The 20,111-nt window shown below is 41.2% G+C and overlaps 1 protein-coding gene across 4 annotated transcripts in view; it reads left to right on the top strand.

Annotated features, from left to right (window-relative positions):
* Positions 1-16,171: 16,171 nt before the first annotated feature.
* The window catches only part of PIP5K1B (phosphatidylinositol-4-phosphate 5-kinase type 1 beta), a 114,492-nt gene continuing 110,552 nt past the window's right edge, over positions 16,172-20,111 (top strand). For 3 of the 4 annotated variants that reach the window (XM_054185718.1, XM_054185719.1, XM_054185720.1), the window contains exon 1: positions 18,612-19,353. The gene's annotated coding sequence lies outside the window, so the exon portion shown is untranslated. Of the gene's footprint in view, positions 16,217-18,611; positions 19,354-20,111 lie in introns of those variants that run through there. The other variant, XM_054185721.1, reaches the window with a different exon arrangement.

The following is a 20,111-nucleotide window of genomic DNA, read 5'->3' as shown; positions in this document are numbered from 1 at the left end:
CCCTTCTTTTCATAGGTAGTAAGCATACCTACAAAAGTTAACGTATTAGGAAAGTGCTGTATTTTAAATTATAAAGTACAGGATTATTCTTTGTTGCATTTTAATAGATACTAGTGCTTGCTTCTCATTAATGATCTTTTAGGAGCAATATCTGAAAAAAAGAGTAATAGAAATACTTATCATGCTTCCTAAACCTTCCTAAACCATGTATCGTGCTCCTTGCTCAAAGATCTCAAGCTGTGATGGAGCAGAAGGCCATGCAGGCAGCAGATGGACTATTTCCTGAAATTGCCACAATGCCTGAAGAAAGAAGGGCATGGGCCCTTCCTCCTAAACCACCCATACCACAGGCACAACCTCACTGCAACCCCCATGCTGGGGGCAGGTGTGCAACTGCCCCAGCTCATCTTCAATGTTCCTTGGATGCCTCTGGCCACCCAGCCCAGCTAAATGCTGCATTGGCTGTGAACACCACGCACTCCCCCTTTTCTCTGAGAAATTATTTTCTCATTATGACTGAGCTGAATGTGTTGTTCTCACAACTCTGTAGAAGATTCACTATTTGTCTGACTAGGAGGGTGAAAGGGGGTAACAACCTTTTCTGACCCATTGGTGGTTAGAAGCACCCCTGAACCTCAATCAGTGATTGTTAGGGAAGCAGATCTACAGGAAGCCCAAACAGTTTTGGTCTTGTTAGCTCTAAAGCCAGTGAAATAGTTTGTTTTTCCCATGAATTTCAGAATTTGAGAGCAATCTAGGAGACTGCTAAATAAACTGGCAAGCGTGGGAGCCAGAGCTGTTGCTGAAGTTTAATCATATTCACATGAGAATTCACCAGAACCTGTCAACTTGCCACCATATATCTGTTTGTTTATTCTATTCATCTTTTTCCAAACTAACAGATTCGTCAAAGATTAATAGAAGTTACCCAGTGTCTACTTTGTACTCTAGCTCTGTTCATAAAAATACTGTATATGCCAATTAAAAAGAAACTGTGAAAAAGATGTTATGCCAACTTCCTTTCCTTCTTGAGATGGTCCTAAAAACCCATCTGTTCTGGGAAGTACTCCACCTGAGAGCAGATGCCCCCCTGGCTTGTGCTTTATTTACTTGTGTGCCTTAAATTAGAAGTTCTTCGGGCAGCAGGTCTGCTAACCACATAGTATGCTTCCTTTATTGGACATGGCTGTGTTAACACTAATCGCACTAATAGGACTGTCTTGTTCTGTGTCAGAGAGAAGATAGCAACATGCTGTAAAACTGCCAAATAGCCTGCTCCCACCATGCTTCTTGTGATGTGACTTTCCAGCAATCAAATCGCAGCAACCATGCTCCTGTAATGACAGTGGTGAACAGCAGTGATGATACCAGTGATGGTAATGACAGTGTCTGAGATTATCTTTTTTTCTGTAATAGAAAGCAGTAGCAGTTAATTTGGCAGTTTCTTACTGAAACTGTTTCTGTTTCAGTTATCCCCACAGCTTAGTTAAGCAGGGTAATGGTGTAACTGCACTGCTTTGCTCAACACATGAGGCAGCTTAGTAATTAGAAAACAAGGAAAAAAGTCACAAGGGACTAAGTCCTGTGCTTGTTGAAGTGAAAGAAAAGACCCTATTCGTTTTAATGGAGGAGGAATGTGCCTGTGGAATGCAACCTACAACGTTGAAACAAATTAATTAATAATAGGCATTCAGCTTTTTCACCTCAGACCTGCCTGCTTTTTATACATCAGAACTATTTTCAGCAATGTGATAGGGGAAAAAGTCAAGCCTTTTACTTTGATTGTAATGTTGGAATTTTTTGGACAACTGTAGCACTTGTTACCAAAACCGGTATGATTTTCCAGTGGTTTGGTTATGGCTTTGATCATGGCACCATTTAATGAAACATTATACATTTTTTGGCTGTGTTTCCTGTGACACATAGGAAAAGGAACCGCTAACCTGAGATGGCAAGAGAGTCTTAACATCTGATATTTAAACCAAATAATTGATTAAATGTAATATTTTAAACAATAGAGCAATACTGTATCAAAGTGTGAAGCAGATTCCTGCGGGACATACCCAAAGCATATATTCCATGTATGGAAGTGGGCAAAGAACGTAGTCAGCTGTTTACAAGATAGAACAGAGGTATTACTCCAGTAACATAATCAGATTTCCCACTAGATAAGGCAAACAATTTCACTCAGTAATAACGACATTAAATCCTTAATTAAAGAGTGACACTGTAGACAATTCAATGTAATTGCCAAACACCATGCAGCAGCAAGACACCTTTCTATTGACAGCAACTAAGGAAGCTGTAACAGTCAATTACTGTTGTATAAACCTGCTAAGAATAGTACTTGACGATTCCCAACAAGCTATTTAACCTTTGGATGATGACTGTCTGCTTCAGACAACAGGACGTTTCCTCTGCAAGGAAAAGGTGTTCTTGGAATGTGTTGTAAACTGGAAGGGTTATATCTGCTTTACAGATTGCAGGCCAACTGAATTATATTTTGATAAATCCTGACATGTTCCATCCATTTCCATCACAGTACTGAGGCTCTTGGTGATCACCAGTTGCTGATAGTATAGTGGTACTACTTGAGAAACACACTTTCCTACAACTATACACATCCCCTGCTGTATTGGTCAAGGCTTGCCTGCGGAAGGTACAAGCTCATGCCCCTTCTAGCAGACATAAACTTTTTCTGCTTATCTTTTTAACCATGAAAGCCTCATGTCTTCAGAAGCAGTAACAGCTTGAGCTCAGCGTCATGCTGATCTGCCCCTTTTAAGCCTTGCTGGAGTCCTGCCCACTAGGACAGGGGATTGGGCTTGTTAAGCAGCCCCTCTTGCAGCCTCTAGCCCAGGCTACTGACTGTGCTCCCCAACAGGCAGGTGCTGTTTCAGAAATACTGGGTACATGTAGTCACAGCTTCACACACTTCCCTGTCAGCCTTCTCGATCCCAGCAAGAACAATCTTTTGAGCATGCACAACGTGTGGTATCCTAATTTCTCCCACACCTCATTTCTCCTGCATGCTTCTCCCCTGCCTCTTTGTTCAGTGCCACACAAGACAAAAGTGCTGCAGGGATTTTGCATAGGCTATGCATCCCAGGGGAACACCTGCCGTTCTGCTTGTGGAGCTTCAGTGTCCACCATGCAGAGTTTCCTGTGCAGTTTATTCCTGTAATTTATTGTACAAACCTCATCCTTTTACACTCAGGAAGCCATGGGGGGAAAAAAAATAAATCTCACCTCAGGCACTCAAGCACTGCAAAATGAAATGAATCACTGCTCTGAAAATTTCCATCCTTCTCAATTGTAAACAGCTGCACCACAAACATGACTAAAAGATTCACTCCCAATAACACACTGTGTGGTTTCAGTGAGATAAAGGGAGAGCTGCCTGCAAGAGGAGTGCCAAGGCAGCTAGAAGTCTACCACCTCCTATAAAGACAGAAGGTGGGATAGAGAAGGAGGGAGCCATGCCAGGAGGATCAGCAGCACCTGGGAACATCTGTGCAGGGCCATGGCGCTTGCAGCCACCCATCTAGTGGTCATGCTGTCCAGGGGACTCTGCATTAGATAGAGGGGGGTCTAAAGAATCTACCCCTTCATAACCCAGCTGTTGTTTCAGGTACCGTGGTAGCTAATGATGCTGTGTTTTGACTTTGAACTGGAATTTTAAGGAGCACATTTAGAAACTTAGAAGTGCACACCTTACCACACAGAATTTAGTTTGATGGCCTCGTAAGAAGTCCCTCTGCATTCAGGTAACCAGACTACATAAGCACTATTCCAGAAATGTCACCTCAAAACAGATTAATACTTTCAAATCATCTAAAACTACGTTACTTTAGCAGTAGCGCAGGCTCTGCTGGTAAGTTGCACCTGATGACTAGGATAATGGTTTATTGCTTTTCCAGAGGACATTAAATTATGCTTATATTGAGAGTAGCAGTGGATTTTTCTGGTGCTCTTTTCCCAGCTATGTTTACTTTCTATGCTAGGAAAATTATGCTCTCCTCTCTGCCAAAGCTTTGCTCTGCCAGCAATGCTGTTACTTGCCTTTGTGACATTCAGTACCCTGCTTACTAATACTTGACAATCATGAGATTTATTAGAAAATATGTTAGACAAAATATTTCAGGAACACTACGCTCTGTATCCACTAGTAAACTTACTCTATGCCAATTATATTTGCTGAGCATTTGAGAAATGTAATATGGCATTGGATACTTTTTAAATGTTTATCCAAAGGCTGGGGGAGGGAAAAAAATATAAGCTCTGAGTATCTCAAAGCTGCTTTTATTTTCATAAATATTTTCTATTTTTCCAAGGCAGGTAAGTTTGTTCTCATAGGCTAGTGTTGTGGTTTAACCCCAGCCAGCAACTGGGACCACACAGCTGCTTGCTCACTCCCCCTGGTTGCGATGGAGAAGAGAATTGGAAGAGTAAAAGTGAGAAAAAACTTGTGGGTTGATATAAAGACAGTTTAATAAGTAAGGCAAAAGACGCACACACAAGCAAAGCAAAGCTAGGAATTCATCCACTGCTTCCCATCGGCAGGCAGGTGTTCAGTCATCTCCAGGAAAGCAGCACTCCATCATACGTAACGGTTACTTGGGAAAGCAAACACCATACCTCCAAACATCCCTCCCTTCCTCCTTCTTTCCCCCAGCTTTATATACTGAGCATAACGTCAAATGGTATGGGATAGCCCTTTGGTCTGTTGGCTGTGTCTCCTCTTCCCAACTTTTTCTGCACTCCCAGTCTACTCACTGGCAGGACAGCGTGAGCAGCAGCAAAGGCCTTGAGTACTTAGCAACAACCAAAAAATACCAGTGTGCTATTAACACTACTTTTCATCCCAAATCCAAAACATGGCACTACACCAGCTGCTAATAAGAAAGTTAACCCCATTCCAGATGAAACCATGACAGCTAGATTGCCTTCTATGTCCTCCCATGTACCCACGTAAAGAAGAGTGTAAAGGCCATGACATTCAAACATGTACTTTCAATAGTCATCTTACATGCAGCTTATGACCCCAGAAGAAGGAATGGAGAATAAAATCAGACACAAGTTATAGCCCAAAGTTGTTTCCCTGGATACGAAAATACTGTGATTTTTAAACTGTATCATTAAAATTATGATAATTTTAGCCTCTTTTCCCCCCTTTCACCTGCTTCTCCAAACTACGAACATGAGACTATGTGTTTATCTCAATGTCTGGCAGTGAAATAACTGTCTGATTAAACAGGCATCAGTTTAAGATGAGTTCATTTTGGTTTTATTGGTAAGCAGAGGGTAAAAGACATTTTTCGAGGTTCAGTCCTCTGATGTAACATATAACTTCCCTTTACTGCACTGGAAGGGCCATGAGTATATCAAACAGGAAAATCTGACCTTTGCTTTTCTGAAGAATCAATCTCAATATTTTTTGTTCTGCCTTGTATGCATGTCATCCCCTGGAGAGTCTGTATGATACTGTAAAATGCTAGCATTTTACACATCTGAAAACAGGACTTAGGGCTGCACATGCATGCCATTAGGAGCACCTGACACCTACACAACCCATTGTGTATCTGAAAATAAAAGAAAACATGAAAGTATGGAGAAACATTTCACACATGCCTCAAACAGTTTAGCAGAGAAATAGTTTTTTTAAACTTGATTTGAACTTTGTCCAGGTTTTCAAGAGAGAAGCTCTTTGCCTGCAAGATCTGAGTTGGGGATTCCAGGAGAGCTCCCTTGCTGTCAAAATACAGCTGGAATGACACTCTCTGCAGAGGGAGGACATAGCATGAGTACTAGTAAGATCCTGGCTAATTATATAATCATACGGCTCTTAAATGCAGACAAGTCTCATACTGAGTCAAGGTACAAGTTTACATGCACAAGATGAGCGGGTTCAAGACTTTAATCTGGCAGCAATCATTCCAGCCTTTTGAGTTCCTTTTCAGTTTTCTGAATTTATTTGCAGCCATCTAGCTACTGTATTTGTCACATGTGAGGCCTAGGCATTCAGAAATAAAGGGTTTTTTCATTTGTCATGTTAATTTGAAAGTGCCAATTTGTTCTCCAGCATAAAAAGTGGCAGTGCACTTTAGCCTGAAAAGAAACTGAAGTTCTGCAAGAACAGCTGCTGCAGCTAGTAAGTTCTTGACATGTTTCCTGCTTGCCATGTGTGCTGTCACTTCTACACTCTGATGAAGATAATATGGGGTTCATACTATTTCTGACCTTTCTAACTATAGCGATATTTGTATACTCTGAGCGCTCGCATGAAGGCTGCTTCTTGAAAACTTGGCTACTGATGTCAAATTGTTTAGAAAGAACAGTTGCAAGCATTATTCTGCTTCGTCAGTTGTGGACTTAATAGCTGTGATTTAATTAAAGAGTTTTGCCCAAAACTAAAGGCTATAGCACCGTTTGCATACTTTCTCAGGGCTTTCTCAATGCTAAATCCATATGTGTGTATCACTTCATGTTTGTGTATATGGTCTTTCTTAACCTAATTGTAAAAAGAGTCTCTCCTCAACATACACACATCCTTTGTCAGGTGGAATTCCCTTGACCTCTTTCCTTTTAATTCCAATAATCAGAAATCTTGGGAATTAATAAGGTGATGGCTTTAGTAATGGGATGTAATTTCTTTCTAGCTCAGTAGGTCAAATCCATTCCTAAATAAATAATAGCTTTCGATTGCTACGTGAATGGATGCTAGTTGTATTTATTCTGATTCTTCCTGTGAGAACACTGTATGAAAAACACCCAGTCCTTTCTTGAGTTTAAATGATCAGTTCATTACTCACAATACTTAAATCCGCCAGGGAGATAGCACTAAGGCAGAGGCATACTGGTACACAGTGCTCTGGCTCTCCCTTTAGCACGTCATTTTTTTCTGAATAAGTAAAAAATTCTGCTTCTGACTGTTTGTGTGAAGCCAGCAGGTACCTACAGTACTAAACATCAAATAAAAACAATTTTGGTCCATCATTTTTCTGAAATTGTATCAAATGGAAACTTACTGAGTACTTAAACTGCAATCTTGTAAATTTAGCCTTCAAAGACTTATTTGATGACTAATAACTCTCACAGAAGAGAACTGGGGAATGGAAGAAAGTGCATTTATAGATTATAGTAATCAGTGCCCTTATTTCTGTATTCAAGACTTTCAGCTGTGACAAATTCTGTAAAAAGGCTATATGTTGGATTTTGCATTTGCGTTTCTGGTTTCTTTTAAAGATACAAAAAAAAAAAGCAAACTTGTGCAAGGTGCTCAGCCACTAACTGGAAAAAAAATAATCTAGATCAAACTGATCACAGCTTATATTTGCTACAGTTATATTATGTCTTTGGTAGCTTCACAGAACTCCATTTGCTTTTGGGTTTGATCCTACCAAAATAATTGAGGATTTTGTTATCAATTTCAACAGCAGTGGGACCAAATCCTCAGTGGCCTGAAAAAGTCCACTAAGAGAACAAGAAAATTTTCATTCCTCCCAAACTTTTCTTCCTTTTTAAAAAAATAAGATTCTTTCTGTTTTGCAATAAGTGGTGTGGCACGTAACGTTGCTCGAGTCCCACTCCTTTAGACATATGCTGAAAAACTTTGAAGACACTGATTTCATTGAGCCAAACTCTCCAAGAATTTGTCAGTGTGCCAAATGTGAACTGTCACCAAAAACATTCTATCCACCAAACAAATTTCTGACTCAAAACATGTCAGATTCACTGTGAGTATGATAAAGTAATGTTTTTATTTAACATGGTGATGCAATTCAAACACAGTTAAGAAGGGGAGTTTACAAATGATAATAGTAATTTCAAAATCACTGTGAAAGTGAAATAACTCATAACAAGGTCAAAAAAACAATGCAAAGCACTTAAGCCATTGCTCACTTCAGCAATTGCTTTTGAAATACAAAATGCTCATAAATAAAAGTACATGACAATGCTCTGACTCTGGGTATTTTTTTTTACCTTGAGTGTTTAGAGTAAGGTTTTATTGACTTCCTGTGCTAAAGGACTATCATAAAAATACTTAAGGAAGGACTATATTTAATAAAATAAACTTCCTAAGAATGTTTTTTGGGGCGATACTAACAGATGAAATATTTACTACCTAGATTCACAGTGGGAAGAACTGCAGGTACTTCATGATAACAAATATGGTTTATATAACTCCTTTTGACCTATTTATTTGTTATAGGAATGCATGTCATCTTATTGACTGCTAGACATGAAAACATCATAGAAACAGGGGCAGTGTTATCTTAAGAAACATAAATTGAAATGATAATTTGGAGTAGTCTGAAAGTATATCAAAAGACACTGATGCTCTGAAATACACTGTAGTAAATTTGTAGACGACAAACAAGACTATATTTCTCTTGCCTTTGTCACTACAGAACTGAAAGTATAATACCTTGTCCCTTTCCTGAAAAAAGCAGACTTAGTATTAAATGGCTAGTAACTTAAGGCTAAGTAAATGTGGAATTTCAGCCTATGGCAACACTGACCTAAAAGAAGTAAACTAACTTTCAACTTCAGAAAAAAACCCACCAGCTCCACACCCTGTTTTTCATTGCCTGGCAATCATCTTTCAGCTATCATACTGATTTTCATTTATAGACTTAAAGATCGGATTTATAATAATCACTTTTCCTAGGGATTTCACATGGGGCGCTTGGGTATATAATTTAATGATTAGATTCCCACAATATGAAAACACCTATTGTTAAACATGTTAACTGCTCTGTCTAATGATTTTAATTATTTCAAGCTTAAGCAAGTCAAAATTTCTCTACAGCTCTGGGAATACAATCAACAATGCTGAAGAACTTAACATAATGTTAAGTAAATCCCAAAAGATTAAATGATCAGTTTGGATTCATTGTCTTATTTGAATGAACACCAAATCAGAACAAGATGATGATCTGCAACCCAAACATGAAAAAATTGTGAGATCTTTATATGAGATACATAATGCTACAGATTTAGCATTGTATGGGAAGCTGCACACTGTTGAATTTCAGGTCATTATGTGTCAATTAATAAAGCACTGCAGATTCTCTTTGCCTTTAGGAAGAACAGGTGTGCTGCATCATTGCTACTCAACTTTGCAGCTGCCCAGGTAAGGAAGTCCAGAATTCATGTTTGCATGAATTCCAGCTTTTATACAGAATGTGGCATTTATCAGCAAGAATTTTAAGGTAAATTTTGTGGGACTTTTCTTAAGTGGAAGCTGGCAAACCCTTTTTATAGTAAAAGTAAGAAGCAATTTGGCTTGATTATTAATCTCACTTTAAGTGAGAAAATTAAATACTGACAGGAAGTGTATCTAAGTGCAACGTTTAAAGAAGGGAGTCACTATCAAAAGGTCCCTAGCTAGTTATCATTTTGCTGCTCCACCCAGAAAGCCAACATGGTTTATCAAATTTAAGTAAAGTAAAACAAAAAAACTTGCTCACCTTTAACCTACTAGAGAATAGAATGTGTGTTTCACAGAATTATAAGCAAAAATTGCAGGAATCCACAATGCCTAGCTTTGAGACATTGTATTTCCACAAATCAAAACAAAACCTGAAATATCTGGTTAACTATTTACAGTTAAAAATAGCATGCAAGGAAGAACTGAGGAGAATATAGGAATAACAAAATAATGAACATCAAGGAAAGAAAAAAGAATGAAAATGGAAATAATTGCCAAAAATGAAATATTGCTGATAAATAGAAAAAAAACCACAGTGATGTAAGTTTTTCCATGTTTTATGTATATCTTCAGAAGTATTTCTACTAAGAATTAATTATTCAGGGGTCTGTATGTGGGAGTGGGAATGTTGTTTTGTTTCAGAGAGTTGTCTTCCATTTGCAACAACTACAAAGATTAATCCATTTTCTGTTTCATAAAAGCAGTTATGATTCACAAGACAAACTTCATGAGCCTATAGGCCCATATGATGAGAAGCTCAGCATTATTTCAGACTCACTGAACACAGGTAACATATTCACTGTGGTTTATCCCAGCAAGTGATGTAGCTATGAGACCTATACTGAGATATCAGCTGGAATGCAAGAGTGCTTCTCCCCCCTGCTTGTCCACTGAAGCAATCTGACTTCACCCCACTGGAAAAAGGATATCTTTGGGACTACTCACATACAAGAGCTCTTGCAAATTCAGGCTTTAGCAATGTAGTAGCAGTACAGTAGCAAAGTTTGTTTTGATCTTGATTGTGCAAGGTTACTATATTTAATAATATTGGCTATTTGACCATAATTACAATCATATTTCTCCTGGAAAATTATAAATATTGTCTGAAATATACCTGCAGTCCCATGCATGGGGTTAGAGCCTATCTCTCTGTAAGAAGCCCACAGCAAGTTAATGGGGCTGTAAAAACAGATGGGAAATCAACCACACATGAACACTGATGGTCATCATATGTTAGTATGAAGCAGAAAACAGCGCTTTCATTGCTAACAGAACTCAGCGACAGTCACTTTGTTAGGAAAGAACTTCAGGAGCAAAACAACCTTGCCCTGAGGTATGTATGGACATCTCAATTCTCATTTGACTGAGTCCATACATGTACGTACAGGAAATACTGAGTAGAAAGGTGAGAACCTTAACAAAAAAAAAGCATTAACTACTCTAAGCAAGGCGGTAGCAAGTAAGAGAGCTCTGTTATTTTAGTTCCGTGTAGCTTAAGTAAGTCAGACACCTCGAACATAGAACATAGAACACAGAACATTGAAAGAAACAGGTTTTCTGCTCCTTACAGGTTTTCTTAATGATTATTTGCCTCCTACTGCCCTGGCATCTCTCTACATGGAAGACGTTGCACTGGCATCAGATTTCCCTGAAAGACAATCTTCCTCCACCAGACAATGAACGGGGAGTTTTATGCTCTGTCATCAGAGAAACCTGAGGCATGCACTCAGAGCAGAGTGTACTTTGATCCAGTATCTCAAAGAGAAGGCAGAGCTTTGAGAAGGAGAAAGCCACAACAGCCAGCAGAAGTTTGCAGGATGCATGCCACAGGCTAGCACCTGCATTTTCGCTTGTTTTGTGCCATTATTGCTTTTGTAGAATCTAAAGAGGCAAACATTTATATTAGTTTGTGTTCAAATGGAATTTTCATTTTCCAGGTTGCTTCAGATATGAAGCAGAATTCTTATACTCCAATAACACAGCTTATTGAAAATTAATGACTGTATCATTAGTGAACATATAAAATCTTTATATATGCAATCTCACTTTAAATCTGATGCTTCTTTAAAAGGGTGAGTTCAAATCATCCTTTTATCTAAAATGACATCTCTACAGTCATTGCAAAGTTATTTTAAAAAGCATGAAACTAGAAGACTACAAATAAATAAATAAATAAATAAATAAATAAATAAATTTGGATGACAGTAACATTTACTAATTTCTCCCCCTCCTCTGAAGGTTTTGCACCAGTTTGCATCTATATCCTCTAAGCAGTAAAATCAACAGGAAAAGAAAATACTGGTTTAGAATTTCTCCATAACTGCTCTTCCTAGGGATTAGATCACTTCAGATATTTGTCCTAAACTGGGAAACAAAATCAATGTAATCTAGTTTTTGATAGCTAGGAGAGCTCAACAATGCTCAGTTTTCAAGTGAATGTGTGGCGAAACTTTTTAATTAACTGCCAGAACTTTGCATGCTTTCTGGTTGGCAGTGCTGGCATTTTAACTCACCTGGATGCTTCTCTCTCTCACTTTTAGAAAAGTTTTTACACCTTCTTTTCTCTTAAATGCAATTTCCCCTGTGGACCTGGTTTAGATTATGCAACTGCCTTCAGAAAAACAGGAAGTAATGGCAACACTGAGACTGGAAGTCCTGTCTACATGTTGTTAGCGCCATATACACAGGCTCTGCAGCCTCATAGTTACAAGACCAACCAAAGAAACCCACCTTATTGGAGAACTACATAGGAAAAATGCAAGGATATATGGGTGGCTAAGGGGACACGGTCATGGATGAGGAATCCAGAAAGACTGAATTTATTTATAAACTTGGGTGGACCTCAGAAAGTGATTCAGGGAGGAGACAGTTTCCCATATTTCACTGGTTCCAGAGAAATGCACCCGTTCCATTCAGAAGAACAGTATCCACAGTACAAAGACCACAGTTTGTTCTAAGGAAGGGATCAAGGTCACTGACTTGCCAACCTGTAGACAAATGTTGTCTGAACTACCATGGCTCATATGAGTATCTGTATCAAGAGGTCTCTGATTTCTAGAGCACAGCTGAGTGACTAGTTCTGCTCAATTATATCTGGTGCTAGTGGAGCAGCAAAAAAAAAAAAAAGGAGGGAGGGGCAGGTGGGAATGAGCAGTCAGTTCTTAGATACCAAAGACTTATGCTTTCCTGAAAGCAATAATCAGAAATTCATGTAATCCCTACTGGACAAGGTCAGCTTTCTTAAAAGTATTCAGGGCCCTTTTATAATGTCTTCTCTCCGGCCCTTGTTTTCAGCAAACAAAATTCAAGGCTTAGTGTTGACATGCTGATATGCCATAGCTCACATCTTCTTGACAATATGTAAGAATATAAGAAGTGTATGATATCTGCAATTACTAGACAGAACGGAGAAACTGCCCTTGACTATTGACACACATTTAAGAGACCAATAAATTTTAATTTCCTCTAAAGTGCAACCTTAATGAGCATGCTTAATATTATTTTAATATATATTCTTTTTTATTATTTGCCTAAGCTGATCAAATCAGTAGAACTGGAAAACAGTTTGGTTTTTTTTTAATATAACCTTCAATGTACTTCAAAATACCTTTAATGGTGGGAGAGGAACATAGGAGAGCAATAAGAATATTCCTTATTTTAATGGAGAGAAGAAATAGAATTCTTTGTAGTTCTATATATTTCTAGGAAAAAAAACCCCACAATATCTCCACATTAACATATCACAGAATTGTCAGTCTTGAGACAGCATGTTCAGTTTTAACTCCTGCATAAGCCATGATCTAGAGGAAGGTTTCTGATGCAAAAGGCTTTGTTATCCATTGCTGCTCAGAAGGCTGTAAGTTGCTGCTTACTGCATTTTCAGATTTCTAGAAATCATTTCTTAGTTTTTTTTTCTTTGAATGCTGAGGAAAGTAAATCTTCCTGTGTGCAACTTCCCTTCAAAAATCAGTCCATGATTACTGGATGTATAAGACCAAAGGAATGTATAAATGAAATTACTGATGTGGACTTAAAATACTGTCTGTGCATGATGCTGGACTCTGTACGCTGAACTTAGGTAGTAGGTCAGACCAGCACTGGCTCATAGATTTCAAGACAAAAAAAATTACTTTCATCATCTGATCTCATTCCTCTGTTAGAGACAACTGGAACTCACCTAAGCATCCTGCAGTGACTGAGCACTCCGTATTGCCATCCTTACACAAATGCTTTGACAATATGAAGATGCAATAAAAATGTTAAGTGTTCTGCATTGGCAAAATGATCCAGCTGCAACTACTGATGGTTCCAGCAAAATTCATCCTGGACCTGTGCGCCACTGACCCTCCCAGTAGCATAAACTTGTTCTGGCTCAGGCATGGCACAGAATTACACTTCTCCCCAGACAGTCAAGAATGTAAACTGTTGAGGGAGGAAAGGTAAAAAACTCATCAGCATAAAGCTAACTCACACAAACTGTCTGAAGGAGTCTGAAACAGTGAAATGAGTTTATACCAGATCATCACTGCCACAGAGCTTTTGATCTGGAACTATGAGTCTTAAAACTGCCTTCAGTGTATTGTCAATACATGTCTTCAGTCACCCATTTATAAACTAAATAATAGTATTTCTATCATCTCAGATATTTTGTGGAATAAATACATAGGCTGTGAGCTATTTTAATATTTTGAAGCCATGAACATAAATGTCCCCTACACAAACGTCACCAGCAATCCCATCAAAGAGTGATTATATGAATAAGAAAAATGTGTTGGACTACCACTTATGGCTCCAGATTTTCTGCAGTTACCTTGCTAGCTCATATGATGCCAGCAGCAAAAAGTGTTAGCATGGAATTCAATGCAGGGCAATCTACCAAAATGATAATTGCAGAAAATTAAATTGTAAGGAGAAATCTACTACCATGATAGTGGCAACTCTTATCAGGCTGGTTTTCGTGTATCTGTGCAGGATGCTGCTGTCAGACCCCAGGGCACTTAGCTACCACCCTAACAGTGTAAGGCGAAGAAAATGGTCGTTGAGATTCACAACTTGTCATTTACTGACAGCTTTCTTACATCATATAGCACTGTTACTGAGGGCATGCATAAGCGGAAAAAAACATTCAGGTACCTGTTTGGTTCGACATAAAGAAGAAAGAAGGAAGAAACTCTCTTCTACTGTAGGATGCTTTTTTGCAGGAAGAGGAATCAAGGGTTCTGTCTGCTCTTCTTCTTGTGCCTGGGACTTGGTGTTGCCTGTTCGCCACATATAGCCAGTGTCACTATCTGCAGTTCTTTTTAAAACTTCCTTTGCAAGAGTTTTGTAAGGCAGTTCAGTCTTGCCAGTTGAGGAGAAATGTAACATGAAGCAGTCCACCTTAAAGATCTGAAAGGAAATTTTGAGAAACCCTGATGGTATTATGTTATTCTCTGTCCTCTTCCAAATACTCATATCACCATGAGCTAGTTAATGCTGCAGATTTTGAATACATTAAGAAAGTGTCATTCACTCTAAAGATTCAGAGCTGAGCCAGATGGCACATCTGACTGCGGTATATATGAGCCACTGTACTACTACTGGTGTGAAAAGCAGAAATTGAAACATCAGGAGATGAGACCAGAAGCTAGTTTACCAGAGATCTCTCTTGCAGCTCTGACCTAGGGAAGCCATCGTCATTTAAGTGGTGTGACTATTGCACATTGATTTGAGTAAACATATGATGTAGTTGCTCTGATATCATTTGTTATAAATACCATGGCAGATAAAAACAGTGAAGCAAGGACCTTGAACAAAATGGAACAAAATGGAAGTAGCACATTGAAATGCTACATGATTTCTTCTCTTTAACACACGCACGCATACAATAGTTCCTTCTGCACTTGGAATTCAATGTGCATGAGTCAGCGTATCCAATACCAGTAATTACAGCTATAAATGCACAGCCATTACACACTCATCTTATGTAGCTTGGGACTAGTCTATTCTACCAGGAATAAAAAGGTCCTGAGCAGATCCTAAGCGTTTGTAACCATTCTCGAGCAGCGAGCAGGCACAGCCAGCTGTGCGGCCTTGGGGTTGTGTGGCAGGATTGCATCCCCAGCACTCTACCCCCAAGAAGAGCTAAGGCCCCTGCGGAACAGATGTTCCCTTGGACACAGCAGTTCTTTGGATGTGGTCCTCCCAACCCCCCCATTTTCTTCAGCAGAAAATCTTTGCACGCTTGTTCTCTCAGTTTCCCTTCGACATTCATTCACCTGCACTGATTTATAGCCTTCCTCACTGTCCTCCTCAATGCCTCCCTGAGGCCTGCAAAACTCAAACACAGAAAGCACACGACGTTGTGGAGAATTAGCAGCTGTGGGTTTTGGCCTCCTCAGCGCAGACGGCGGTGCTCAGGTGGGCAGGCGGGGCAATGACAGTTCTCATGCAGCCCCGCTTCAGGGCAGACCCATCTCCTGCTGGCCCAGCCCAGCAGTTAGTTCCGTGTGAGAGGAACTACTCGCAGCCCATGTGCAACGAATGCGTGCAATCCTGGAGAAACCAAACGACAAGGCAAGGAAGCGAAGCCCACACCAGACGGCGACCCTTCGGTCCGGGCTCACAGCCCGGGGAGGCAGACTCCCTCCTGCCACAAACGGGCTAACAGCTGCTGTCACATTTCCATGCTCCACCACGGCCGTGGACACCCAAGCAGCCCGCAGCCCTTCATGACCCCGGCCGCTCTGTCTCCCGGGGGACCCGGGAGCCCCAATCCCACCGGCCGCTCGCCCGCCCTGGGCCCCCGCGGTGCCCCAAACGACACCCGCAAACACAGGGCGAGAGGCTGCAGCCCGGGCCAGAGGGACGCCGGCCCGCGGGCTGTGGGGTGGGGAGGACGGCCAGGGCCGCGCACCGGGCCCCCGGAGCGGGCGGGAGGAGCCGGCTCGCGGGCGGGGCCTGGGCCGCGGCCCGCCGCGCCGCTCCGCCTCACGCCGACACACACACACACCGGCGCTGGAGGTGAGGGAGCTGCGGAGCTGCCGTCCGGGCGAGTCGGGGGTGGCAGCCCGGTCCTCCGGTCCGGCCTCGGGGCGGCGGGGGGCTCGGCAGGCGGCAGGGGGGAGGAGGCCTCCGGGGAGCGCCTCGCTGGAGGCCCTGCCAGACTGCCGGCGGGTACATCCCTGTGTGCGGAGTCTCTGTTTGTTCTTGCCGTGGTTCCCCCCGCGCCGTGGGGTGGGCGGTCTCGCCGCGGAGCGGGGGGGCTTCGGCGCGTGCTGGCCAGTGTTTTTGTTATTTTTCTGATTTTAAATTTTGGGGTTGTTTCGTGTGTGGTGTGCCCCCCCTGTAGCGGAGGGGGAGGCCGGGCGGCGCCGAGCCGGGGGGCGGTGGGCGCCCCGGGCAGGTGCTGAGCCGGGCCCGGCGCCGGCGGTTCCCGTTCCCGCGGGGGAGCCCCGAGGCCGCGGCGGCTGCAGCCTGAGGGGCTGACAGAAAGAAAATGCGCCTCGTTTCTGGTCTTTCTGAGTTTGTTTGGTTTGGGGTTTGGGGGGGCTGTTGTGGTGGTGTTTCTGTGAACTTCTTTTTAATTCTCTAAATTGTGGGACTGTAGCTTTTTAAGGGGGAAAAAAAAAAAACACAAACCAAACCGGCCCCAACAGCGTGTGAGGGGTCGGTTCCTGCGTGCCTTCGGCGCTGTCTGTTCCAGGATGGAACTCTGCGGCGGCTGCAGGAGCCGCTGGAGCTGCCGGCAGCCCATCCCCGCGGGGTCCGGCCGGTCGCCGCGGGGCGACTCCTCGCCGCCGCGGGCGCTCTGGGGGCTGGGGAGGGCTGAGGCGTTTCTGCCCAAGATGCTGGTTTCGCTGAATAGCGCCCGGCAGCAGGAAGCTCTTTAAATAGTAAGTTACCCCTCAGTACCATGAAGTGGCTTTCCTAAAGTAGCCATGTTTCCAATACACTGCTTCGGTGATCAGGGTCCTTGCCCCCCCAGCTTTTTCCTCCCCCTCTTCCCCCCCCCCCACCGGCTCCTTTCCTTTTTAATGCTGCGTCTTTAAAACGGCGCTATGGTGGATGCTGTTGCTTTAGGAAAACTTTGTGAGGATGTTAACTCTCCCAAAGGAAATGTAAATATACTTGTTTCATGTTGCTTCTGAAAGGATATTGCTTAAGGTGAAGAAGCGGTGGTTTTGTTCTCTTGTTTTGTGAGGGAGTTATGTATTTATGTAAATGTTTTGAGCTAACATTTGGATACTGTAAGGTGGAGGAGGACTCAGATCAAAATTAAAACCACAGAAACTCTCCTTAAAATGAACTTAACATAAGGAGCATTGGCCGTTTGGGAATTAGCAAATGTGTATTATAGCACCCACTGTTTTTTTTTAATGTCTCAATGTAAATTTATAGGATGTTTATCCCATGGTTTATTATGGTAGAGATACTTTTTAATAAAGTTCATTAAATGGTCCCTCAAAATTCTTTGATCTTCAAAGCAGAGCATACACAGTCTGATGAATGCCTAGTGTAGTTGTTACTCTTTTCCAGAACCTGAAAAACGTAAATAATTCTTAATTTATCACATCTCTTCCTCCACCGAGATACTTTCTCCCATCCTCAATGTACTTTTTTGCCTTGTAGCCATCTCAGAATTGATTCACAAAAACCAAAATTGAACACAATTTTTAAAATTTTTTTTAAAGGTCAGTTTCTGGTAGTTAATATATTGAGGGAGAAATAGACCGTGATTGTAAAAACATTCCTCTTCACTCTTTTTATTTTACTGTAGTTCATCTTTTCCTGGATTTTTCCCCTCTCCCAATTAGATAAAACAGGGAGTGGAAAATCATGTTCTAAGTTTAGGAATTGATCCTCAAACCTTTAAAAACAGCAGGAGTGTTCTTTCACTGAGTTCTGCTGGTGCTAGTTTAGGGCTGTTTATAATCTTTAGTTATGTATTTAGGTCTTCTTGATATCAGGAGAATTGAAACATGTGCCTAAAAATCAGCATATGCTTACACGGTTCTCTGTAATAGTGTGTATTTGTGGAATAATGTTGATTTCTTATTTTTCAGATTTGTTTCTTATCTCTCCTGTAGGTAGCTAAGAATTTTCTTTTTTCACTTTTGACACTAAAAGAATGGTCTAGAAACTATAAAAAATACTTTCTCTATGGCTCACATAATGTGATCCATATAGTGTTGAAAACATGCTCACCGATTCTGGCAGCTCCATGTGTACAGTGCCTATTCCCTGTGTTTATGCTCGGTATAATCAAGGAACGTTAAGCATGTTGGTGTTCTCGGCTACTTTGTGACAGTAGCTGGCAACAGCCTTTCCTTAGGACCTGGGCAGCTTTTCGTAAGGCGCTGCTGCTCCTTCTCCGCCCCCAGCTCCCATGTGGTTTTAAGAGGAGATAAGAGCTGGCACAGCTTCTGTGCAGTTTTCAGCACCTGCAGGTTAAGGTGCTGTGCTAACAGTTGCTGAGAGCCAGCATAAGCCTTTGTCTTGCACAATGGTTGCAGAATGTATACTTGTTGGTGTTGCAGTGTGGTTACTTTGTTACTGCCAGTAATTGTATGGTGCTGTAGTTGAAATTTATAAACTGTGGAAGCTAAAAAGCAAACTTCACTAATCAGGTGAAATAAAATGTGCATTTAGAAGCATATAGATGAGCAGCTTGGTATATGTTGTAGTGTTCAAAACTGAACTGAATAGCAAACTTTGCACAAGTTAAATGCAGTGTAACGCTTTTCTAAATAAAGTCTTACTGACAGTGGTAGGCAGGGATTGGGAAGAGGGTCCTTATGCCTTCCTTGCCATCCAGTGTTAGGTACAGCTTGGACCATTCTTCATCTTCTAAGTGTATTTTGTGTTCGAATCCAATTTGTACTGTACCCGTATGTTGTAGACTCACACCACTGATATTTTGAATTTTATTTTCCCTAAATAGATCAAGTGTCTGATTTGTCATCGCAGATTCCTGCTGCGGTTATGAGGTCATGCATCTTGTCTTATTCTTCACGTTTGTACAGTCCAGAAACAGCTTCTTCTCCTTTATGTGAAGAAGAAACTTCAAGTCCTCCCTCAGTGAGCTGGAAATCCCATCCTTTACCTTCCCTCTTCATTCTCCAGTTGTGAACTAGAAAATCTTATCAGCCTGTTGCGAGGTACAATATCTACCATTTTACTTTTATTTCCTCCTTGCTGTAAAACTAGTTGCTTTATTTGTGATCAGCAAAGTAGGGGGAAGTTGTAGGTGTTGCAAATGCCTTGTATATTTTCACCATCACCATTGTCCAGATGTGCTTGTGTTTTGTATTTTGAAATACAAGGTTTTTAAAAACTAATAGTAAGCTAGCATTAGTTTCTTCAGTATGTCATGGCTATGATCTGCATCGCAGTCAAGAAGTAAGTTAGTTGTAAAACTTTGTGTGCTCCTGTGCACATGCATAGCCATAGGACGCTTCTGTCTAGTAAAGCAGGTGATGGATGATGTCTCGAGATTCATGTCTTGTGTGACTACGTGCCGCCCGGCCAGCCTCCTGTGTTTGATACCCTGTGTTTCTTATGTGATCCTTGTTACTGCAGTATTTCAAATTCTGTAAGTGATGCACCTTTTAAAATGTCTGTTTGACTCCAGGGAACACCTGTGTTACACACCCTGGAGCTGAGACACAGAGGCTGAAAGATTTGTCCAATGCTGTGTGAGAAGTGCATGCCTGCAGCTCATGGCCCAGTGTTAATAAGATGGTTTTTATCCTCTCTCCATTAAGTATAATGGACAAAAATACAAAGATGGTTCAATTACACAAATACTTAAAAAATTGAATACCACTCAATAGTAGAAATATCGCTGAAATTTACAAATGCAGTTATTAAATCTTGTAATCTTCAGTGGCGTAGCTGTGCCATTTGAACTGAAGGA

Source organism: Rissa tridactyla, chromosome Z (genome assembly GCF_028500815.1).
Source record: "Rissa tridactyla isolate bRisTri1 chromosome Z, bRisTri1.patW.cur.20221130, whole genome shotgun sequence".
In the NCBI taxonomy this organism is placed as follows: domain Eukaryota; kingdom Metazoa; phylum Chordata; class Aves; order Charadriiformes; family Laridae; genus Rissa; species Rissa tridactyla.
This window is presented reverse-complemented; position numbering and strand designations above follow the sequence as displayed.